This window comes from Pleurodeles waltl, chromosome 4_2 (genome assembly GCF_031143425.1).
Source record: "Pleurodeles waltl isolate 20211129_DDA chromosome 4_2, aPleWal1.hap1.20221129, whole genome shotgun sequence".
Classification (NCBI taxonomy): Eukaryota; Metazoa; Chordata; class Amphibia; order Caudata; family Salamandridae; genus Pleurodeles; species Pleurodeles waltl.
The window spans coordinates 217,505,353-217,515,352 of record NC_090443.1 but is presented as its reverse complement, the minus strand read 5'-3'; positions in this window follow the sequence as shown (position 1 = coordinate 217,515,352).

The following is a 10,000-nucleotide window of genomic DNA, read 5'->3' as shown; positions in this document are numbered from 1 at the left end:
AAAATTTTGGAAGAAAACAGACCTGTTTTTAGCGAAGTGCCTACCTGTAGATTTTGGCCTGTAGCTCAGCCGCCACCTAGGGAAACCTACCAAACCTGTGCATTTCTGAAAACTAGAGACCTAGGGGAATCCAAGGAGGGGTGACTGGCGGGGCTCGGACCAGGTTCTGTTACCCAGAATCCTTTGCAAAGCTCAAAAATTGGCTAAAAAAACACATGTTCCTCACATTTCTGTGGCAGAAAGTTCTGGAATCTGAGAGGAGCCACAAATTTCCTTCCACCCAGCGTTCCCCCACGTCTCCCGATAAAAATGATACCTCACTTGTGTGGGTAGGCCTAGCGCCCGCGACAGGAAACGCCCCAAAGCGCAACGTGGACACATCACAGAAAACAGACCTGTTTTTAGCAAAGTGCCTACCTGTAGATTTTGGCCTCTAGCTCAGCCGCCACCTAGGGAAACCTACCAAACCTGTGCATTTCTGAAAACTAGAGACCTAGGGGAATCCAAGGAGGGGTGACTGGCGGGGCTCGGACCAGGTTCTGTTACCCAGAATCCTTTGCAAACCTCATATTTTGGCTAAAAAAACGCATTTTCCTCACATTTGAGTGACAGAAAGTTCTGGAATCTGAGAGGAGCCACAAATTTCCTTCCACCCAGCGTTCCCCCAAGTCTCCCGATAAAAATGATACCTCACTTGAGTGGGTAGGCCTAGCGCCCGCGACAGGAAACGCCCCAAAGCGCAACGTGGACACCACCAAAATTTTGGAAGAAAACAGAGGTGTTTTTTGCGAAGTGACTACCTGCAGATTTTGGCCTCTAGCTCAGCCGGCACCTAGGGAAACCTACCAAACCTGTACATTTCTGAAAACTAGAGACCTAGGGGAATCCAAGGAGGGGTGACTGGCGGGGCTCGGACCAGGTTCTGTTACCCAGAATCCTTAGCAAAGCTCAAAAATTGGCTAAAAAAACACATGTTCCTCACATTTCTGTGGCAGAAAGTTCTGGAATCTGAGAGGAGCCACAAATTTCCTTCCACCCAGCGTTCCCCCTTGTCTCCCGATAAAAATGATACCTCACTTGTGTGGGTAGGCCTAGCGCCCGCGACAGGAAACGCCCTAAAGCGCAACGTGGACACATCACAGAAAACAGACCTGTTTTTAGCAAAGTGCCTACCTGTAGATTTTGGCCTCTAGCTCAGCCGCCACCTAGGGAAACCTACCAAACCTGTGCATTTCTGAAAACTAGAGACCTAGGGGAATCCAAGGAGGGGTGACTGGCGGGGCTCGGACCAGGTTCTGTTACCCAGAATCCTTTGCAAAGCTCAAAAATTGGCTAAAAAAACACATGTTCCTCACATTTCTGTGGCAGAAAGTTCTGGAATCTGAGAGGAGCCACAAATTTCCTTCCACCCAGCGTTCCCCCACGTCTCCCGATAAAAATGATACCTCACTTGTGTGGGTAGGCCTAGCGCCCGCGACAGGAAACGCCCCAAAGCGCAACGTGGACACCACCAAAATTTTGGAAGAAAACAGACCTGTTTTTAGCGAAGTGCCTACCTGTAGATTTTGGCCTGTAGCTCAGCCGCCACCTAGGGAAACCTACCAAACCTGTGCATTTCTGAAAACTAGAGACCTAGGGGAATCCAAGGAGGGGTGACTGGCGGGGCTCGGACCAGGTTCTGTTACCCAGAATCCTTTGCAAAGCTCAAAAATTGGCTAAAAAAACACATGTTCCTCACATTTCTGTGGCAGAAAGTTCTGGAATCTGAGAGGAGCCACAAATTTCCTTCCACCCAGCGTTCCCCCACGTCTCCCGATAAAAATGATACCTCACTTGTGTGGGTAGGCCTAGCGCCCGCGACAGGAAACGCCCCAAAGCGCAACGTGGACACATCACAGAAAACAGACCTGTTTTTAGCAAAGTGCCTACCTGTAGATTTTGGCCTGTAGCTCAGCCGCCACCTAGGGAAACCTACCAAACCTGTGCATTTCTGAAAACTAGAGACCTAGGGGAATCCAAGGAGGGGTGACTGGCGGGGCTCGGACCAGGTTCTGTTACCCAGAATCCTTTGCAAAGCTCAAAAATTGGCTAAAAAAACACATGTTCCTCACATTTCTGTGGCAGAAAGTTCTGGAATCTGGGAGGAGCCACAAATTTCCTTCCACCCAGCGTTCCCCCAAGTCTCCCGATAAAAATGATACCTCACTTGCGTGGGTAGGCCTAGCGCCCGCGACAGGAAACGCCCCAAAGCGCAACGTGGACACCACCAAAATTTTGGAAGAAAACAGACCTGTTTTTAGCGAAGTGCCTACCTGTAGATTTTGGCCTGTAGCTCAGCCGCCACCTAGGGAAACCTACCAAACCTGTGCATTTCTGAAAACTAGAGACCTAGGGGAATCCAAGGAGGGGTGACTGGCGGGGCTCGGACCAGGTTCTGTTACCCAGAATCCTTTGCAAAGCTCAAAAATTGGCTAAAAAAACACATGTTCCTCACATTTCTGTGGCAGAAAGTTCTGGAATCTGAGAGGAGCCACAAATTTCCCTCCACCCAGCGTTCCCCCACGTCTCCCGATAAAAATGATACCTCACTTGTGTGGGTAGGCCTAGCGCCCGCGACAGGAAACGCCCCAAAGCGCAACGTGGACACATCACAGAAAACAGACCTGTTTTTAGCAAAGTGCCTACCTGTAGATTTTGGCCTGTAGCTCAGCCGCCACCTAGGGAAACCTACCAAACCTGTGCATTTCTGAAAACTAGAGACCTAGGGGAATCCAAGGAGGGGTGACTGGCGGGGCTCGGACCAGGTTCTGTTACCCAGAATCCTTTGCAAAGCTCAAAAATTGGCTAAAAAAACACATGTTCCTCACATTTCTGTGGCAGAAAGTTCTGGAATCTGGGAGGAGCCACAAATTTCCTTCCACCCAGCGTTTCCCCAAGTCTCCCGATAAAAATGATACCTCACTTGCGTGGGTAGGCCTAGCGCCCGCGACAGGAAACGCCCCAAAGCGCAACGTGGACACCACCAAAATTTTGGAAGAAAACAGACCTGTTTTTAGCGAAGTGCCTACCTGTAGATTTTGGCCTGTAGCTCAGCCGCCACCTAGGGAAACCTACCAAACCTGTGCATTTCTGAAAACTAGAGACCTAGGGGAATCCAAGGAGGGGTGACTGGCGGGGCTCGGACCAGGTTCTGTTACCCAGAATCCTTTGCAAAGCTCAAAAATTGGCTAAAAAAACACATGTTCCTCACATTTCTGTGGCAGAAAGTTCTGGAATCTGAGAGGAGCCACAAATTTCCTTCCACCCAGCGTTCCCCCACGTCTCCCGATAAAAATGATACCTCACTTGTGTGGGTAGGCCTAGCGCCCGCGACAGGAAACGCCCCAAAGCGCAACGTGGACACATCACAGAAAACAGAACTGTTTTTAGCAAAGTGCCTACCTGTAGATTTTGGCCTGTAGCTCAGCCGCCACCTAGGGAAACCTACCAAACCTGTGCATTTCTGAAAACTAGAGACCTAGGGGAATCCAAGGAGGGGTGACTGGCGGGGCTCGGACCAGGTTCTGTTACCCAGAATCCTTTGCAAAGCTCAAAAATTGGCTAAAAAAACACATGTTCCTCACATTTCTGTGGCAGAAAGTTCTGGAATCTGGGAGGAGCCACAAATTTCCTTCCACCCAGCGTTCCCCCAAGTCTCCCGATAAAAATGATACCTCACTTGCGTGGGTAGGCCTAGCGCCCGCGACAGGAAACGCCCCAAAGCGCAACGTGGACACCACCAAAATTTTGGAAGAAAACAGACCTGTTTTTAGCGAAGTGCCTACCTGTAGATTTTGGCCTGTAGCTCAGCCGCCACCTAGGGAAACCTACCAAACCTGTGCATTTCTGAAAACTAGAGACCTAGGGGAATCCAAGGAGGGGTGACTGGCGGGGCTCGGACCAGGTTCTGTTACCCAGAATCCTTTGCAAAGCTCAAAAATTGGCTAAAAAAACACATGTTCCTCACATTTTATGGCAGAAAGTTCTGGAATCTGAGAGGAGCCACAAATTTCCTTCCACCCAGCGTTCCCCCACGTCTCCCGATAAAAATGATACCTCACTTGTGTGGGTAGGCCTAGCGCCCGCGACAGGAAACGCCCCAAAGCGCAACGTGGACACATCACAGAAAACAGACCTGTTTTTAGCAAAGTGCCTACCTGTAGATTTTGGCCTGTAGCTCAGCCGCCACCTAGGGAAACCTACCAAACCTGTGCATTTCTGAAAACTAGAGACCTAGGGGAATCCAAGGAGGGGTGACTGGCGGGGCTCGGACCAGGTTCTGTTACCCAGAATCCTTTGCAAAGCTCAAAAATTGGCTAAAAAAACACATGTTCCTCACATTTCTGTGGCAGAAAGTTCTGGAATCTGGGAGGAGCCACAAATTTCCTTCCACCCAGCGTTCCCCCAAGTCTCCCGATAAAAATGATACCTCACTTGCGTGGGTAGGCCTAGCGCCCGCGACAGGAAACGCCCCAAAGCGCAACGTGGACACCACCAAAATTTTGGAAGAAAACAGACCTGTTTTTAGCGAAGTGCCTACCTGTAGATTTTGGCCTGTAGCTCAGCCGCCACCTAGGGAAACCTACCAAACCTGTGCATTTCTGAAAACTAGAGACCTAGGGGAATCCAAGGAGGGGTGACTGGCGGGGCTCGGACCAGGTTCTGTTACCCAGAATCCTTTGCAAAGCTCAAAAATTGGCTAAAAAAACACATGTTCCTCACATTTCTGTGGCAGAAAGTTCTGGAATCTGAGAGGAGCCACAAATTTCCTTCCACCCAGCGTTCCCCCACGTCTCCCGATAAAAATGATACCTCACTTGTGTGGGTAGGCCTAGCGCCCGCGACAGGAAACGCCCCAAAGCGCAACGTGGACACATCACATTTTTTCATTGAAAACAGTGCCTACCTGTAGTTTTTGGCCTGTAGCTCAGCCAGCACCTAGGGAAACCTACCAAACCTGTGCATTTCTGAAAACTAGAGACCTAGGGGAATCCAAGATGGGGTGACTTGAGGGGCTCTGACCAGGTTCTGTTACCCAGAATCCTTTCCAAACCTCAAATATTGGCTAAAACAACGCATTTTTCACACATTTCGGTGACAGAAAGTTCTGGAATCTGAGTGGAGCCACAAATTTCCTTCCACCCAGCGTTCCCCCAAGTCTCCCGATAAAAATGATACCTCAGTTGTGTGGGTGGGCCAGGTGCCTCCAACAGAATAAGGCCCAAAACTTGTAGAGATACAGGGGATAGTAATGCGAGTTTATAAGGACATATTCTTTTATACATCTTTAGACTGACTCTGCTTTGGGGACCCACATACGTGAGGTGTCATTTTATTTGGGAGACTGAGGGGAACACTGGGGAGTAGGAATTTTGTGCTGGAGTGGTGATCGTACGAAGAAAAGTCAGGAAAATATGTTTTTTTTAAGCACATTTTGAGGTTTACAGAGGAGTCTGGGTAAGAAAATGTTGGGGGATCCACGCAAGCCACTCCTCTCTAGACTCCTTGGGGTGTCTAGTTTTAAAAAATGTCTGGGTTTGGTAGGTTTCCCTAGATGAAGGCCGCACACAGGACCAAAAACATAGGTGCCCTCTCCCCCCCCAAACACAGGTAGTTTTGTAATATATCGTTTTGATGTGCCCACATACGTCCGTGATGTGCCAAACACTAAAATTTTGAAAAGAAACACACTTAGGTTATGTGAAAAAGACCCCTCACCCACCAACCAAGTTGGTGGCATGCTTCATCATCGGGGTCCCACCTGAGGCACCTAGCGTGTCATAGGTGTGCTGCGACGCCTGATTACAGCGGAGCAGGTTTGGTCATTTTTACCACACATACTGGTTGGATTTGGCACGAGGGTGAGTGATGGTTCAGTGGATCAAATTTTACTAACAAGAGCTTTCACAAAAATGAAAAGCACTGTTAGTAACTGAAAGGCAAAAAACTGAACCAATGACTCACAGCTCGTGAGCTGTAAAGCCGCGACAAGGCACCAACCGCTTTACAGTCCATTCACACAACTTTCATACATGACACACACAAGGCCATTCACACCGCCAGCCACGGGCCCAGCACATTACAACACTCACATCGACAGACAGCGCCACTCAAGGGCCCATCACTTACATACGCCCACATGCCTGATACAACAATCACACCAGCTGATGGGAGTGTGTGGACTGGTGTTTGGCTTGCAGTGTGTTGCAGTAGCCAACATCAAGTCAATATGTACAGTCTCAGCCAAGCCCCACTCCACACACAATGGCATCATATTTTTTTTTTTTTTAACAGAGGAACCCCTAACTAAGTAGAAAGAATTACAAAACAACAAACACAAAAGCTCTAACTAACAACATGACAGAAATGCTAACCATGAAACTAAACACATGAAAATACAAAACAGACATGAGTTTACACTCATGGTTGTTCCCAGAAATTCTTCTGGGTGTGGTAATTCTTAAAACAAGCACCGACACACAGCCCAGGCTTTGAAGGACAATCTGGGCAGTACATTCGAGACTCCCTCCGGATACCTCTTCGAAAACACACTCTACATTTCTTAGCTGGAAAGTCTTTTTTGGGTGTGGGAGGAATGTGCTCAGCAAAGTGGCGATCTTTCAATCTAGCCACATCCTCCACCACTGCTTCTCTAGGAACTCTGGCCTGTTCCACCACAATAAGGCTCTCTATCACTGACTCCTGAAATTTCACAAATGTCATCTTTGAGTCTGGAGACCTATCCCTAAACACAATAAAAGCATTGAAGGTTGCTAAGTGGAAGAGGTGAAGTGCTAACTTCTTATACCAAACATAAGACTTACGAATAGCAGTATAAGGTTCCAACCTCTGGTCAACTCTATCTACACCTCCCATGTGCTTATTATAATCTAAAATGCACACAGGTTTGCGCACTTCAGCAACCTGGCCCCAAACAGTCACAGGGGAAGTACTCTCATCATGGATGGTACTTAGCATGTAGACATCCCTCTTGTCTGAAAATTGCAAAGCTAGCAGCTCCTCGTTCCGCAAGGCACAGCACTGTCCCCTCTCAAGTTTTTTACAGACAAGCTCCCTTGGATAGCCTTTCCGGTTAGAACGGATTGTGCCACAAGCAACTGTGTCCACTCTAAACAATTCCTTGAACAACTGCACACCAGTGTAGAAGTTATCTACATACAAATGGTGACCTTTGTTGAACAGTCGTCTACCAAGATCCCACACTATTTTCTCAGTAACTCCAAAAGTGGGAGGACAACCAGGGGGGTCAATATTGGAATCCCTACCAGTGTACACACGGAAACTATACACATATCCTGTCCTACTTTCAGACAGCATATACAATTTAATTCCATATCGTGCCCTTTTGCTAGGAATGTACTGCCTAAAAACCAAACGACCCTTGAAGAGGACCAAAGACTCGTCCACACTTATCTCTTTGCCTGGAACATAGACCTCCGAAAACCGATCTACAAAATGATCAAGGACAGGCCTAATCTTAAAAAGACGGTCAGAATCTGGGTGATCTCGTGGCAAGGCTAATGCATTGTCAACAAAATGCAGCATCCTAAGAAGAAGCAAATACCGATTACGACTCATGGTAGCTGGAAATATAGCTGTTGCCATCAAGGGACTAGTAGACCAATAAGAAGCCAGTGACGGCTTCCTTATCAACCCCATCAAAAAAGTCAAACCCAAAAACTTTTTTAGCTCCTCCAAATTTGTGGGAATCCACTGGGCAGCTCTAGAGTGTGGCCTAAGTCTAGCAGCGTTGTCCCTCAAATGCTGCTCCGCATACAAATTAGTCTGCTCAACAATCTCTTCCAAAAACACATCATCCATGAATAACTCAAAGAAATTGATAGGCATAAAGTTCTCTGTATTGGCGTTACACCCCGGGAGACCAGTAAAGGCAGGCAACTCTGGCTGCTCCATGTTTGGGGCAACCCAGACATCAGGTCTTCTAACGGGAAACCTTTCAGCCCCAGGTTGCTGCACTATTGGCACATCAATGTCCTCCTCTAAAACAGAACCTTCATCTGCACTGAGTGTGGCTTCATCATCAGAAGATTCCCCTCCAACAGAAACATCACTGCCAGAATCTCTGACTTCCTCCTCTGCCTCAGATGCAGAGTCCGTCTCATAGTCATGATCAGACTGTGACTCAAAAAGCATACCAACCACCTGCTGAGCGGTCATCCTGCGGCTAGCCATGATCTCTCCTGCTAAAATTAACTGGACAAATTCACCACCAACAACCAGCACTGTGTAAGACAAGTAACAAAGTGTAGCTTTGTTAGTAAGAGTTACAAACTCAAAAACTATACCGCTCACTTGCCTGAAAAAGCTTGATTCACCAGCAACTACACAGCAATCACCAATGATATCCCACTAAAAAGAAAGAAAGAAAGGCAAATTAGAAATAAGACACAACAAATATCATTGTGCACAAACCTAAGGACAATTTCACACACAATCCTGCATTTAGTACACCCCCTACAAACATGTCATTCATGCATGGCAACAATACTCCTTTGGAGTAAATTGTTTTTACTTACCTAAAACATGCAACTGTGCAAACTGCAGGTCAACCACCGCCAAAACCGCAAGGAGCCACAGCAAATAAAGCAAAAGCTTTGAACTAGAACAAAAAGGAGGAAAAATTCTTTTATCACAAATGCAAAGACTTCTTCAGTTGACAAACACCCCACCATCAAACATTTTAGAAATTGGTGCCTAAGTGGATTCTGTCATAGGGGCAGATGGGCCTACTAAAAAAATAGGCCTGTCTGCCCCAAGGAAGCCAGAAAATACCTTTAGTACTGTGTCCCCATGGAGAGCGACCCTTGCCAAAGGGGACAGCCCTCAAACAAAAAAAAACAAAAAAAACACACACAACACTATCCCTGGTGCCTAAGTGGCTTCTGCCCCCTTGGGGGCAGGTGGGCCTAAGAAAATAGGCCCATCTGCCCCCAGGGGGTGTAGAAATGGCCAACAGGTCAATGCCCCCCTTGGGGGGGCGCCCCGTGACCAAGGGGACGCCCCCCCACAAAAATAAACACATAAAAAAAAATCCCTGGCGTTCTAGTGGTTTCTGCCCCCCTTGGGGGCAGATCAGCCTAAAAATAATAGGCTGATCTGTCTCCAAGGGGTGCAGAAATGGCCTGGGTACATGTGCCCCCAAAGTGGGGGGCGACCCTTGCCCAAGCCCCCCCCCCATCCACTAACACACACACACACACACACTATCCCTGGTGTCTACGTGGCTTCTGCCCCCCTTGGGGGCAGGTGGGTCTAGAAAAATAGGCCCATCTGCCCCCAGGGGGGGCAGAAATGGCCAACAGGTCAATGCCCCCCTTGGGGGGGCGCCCCGTGCCCGAGGGGACGCCCCCCCACAAAAATAAACACATAAAAAAAAATCCCTGGCGTTCTAGTGGTTTCTGCCCCCCTTGGGGGCAGATCAGCCTAAAAATAATAGGCTGATCTGTCTCCAAGGGGTGCAGAAATGGCCTGGGTACATGTGCCCCCAAAGTGGGGGGCGACCCTTGCCCAAACCCCCCCCCCATCCACTAACACACACACACACACACACTATCCCTGGTGTCTACGTGGCTTCTGCCCCCCTTGGGGGCAGGTGGGTCTAGAAAAATAGGCCCATCTGCCCCCAGGGGGGGCAGAAATGGCCAACAGGTCAATGCCCCCCTTGGGGGGGCGCCCCGTGCCCGAGGGGACGCCCCCCCACAAAAATAAACACATAAAAAAAAATCCCTGGCGTTCTAGTGGTTTCTGCCCCCCTTGGGGGCAGATCAGCCTAAAAATAATAGGCTGATCTGTCTCCAAGGGGTGCAGAAATGGCCTGGGTACATGTGCCCCCAAAGTGGGGGGCGACCCTTGCCCAAGCCCCCCCCCATCCACTAACACACACACACACACACACTATCCCTGGTGTCTACGTGGCTTC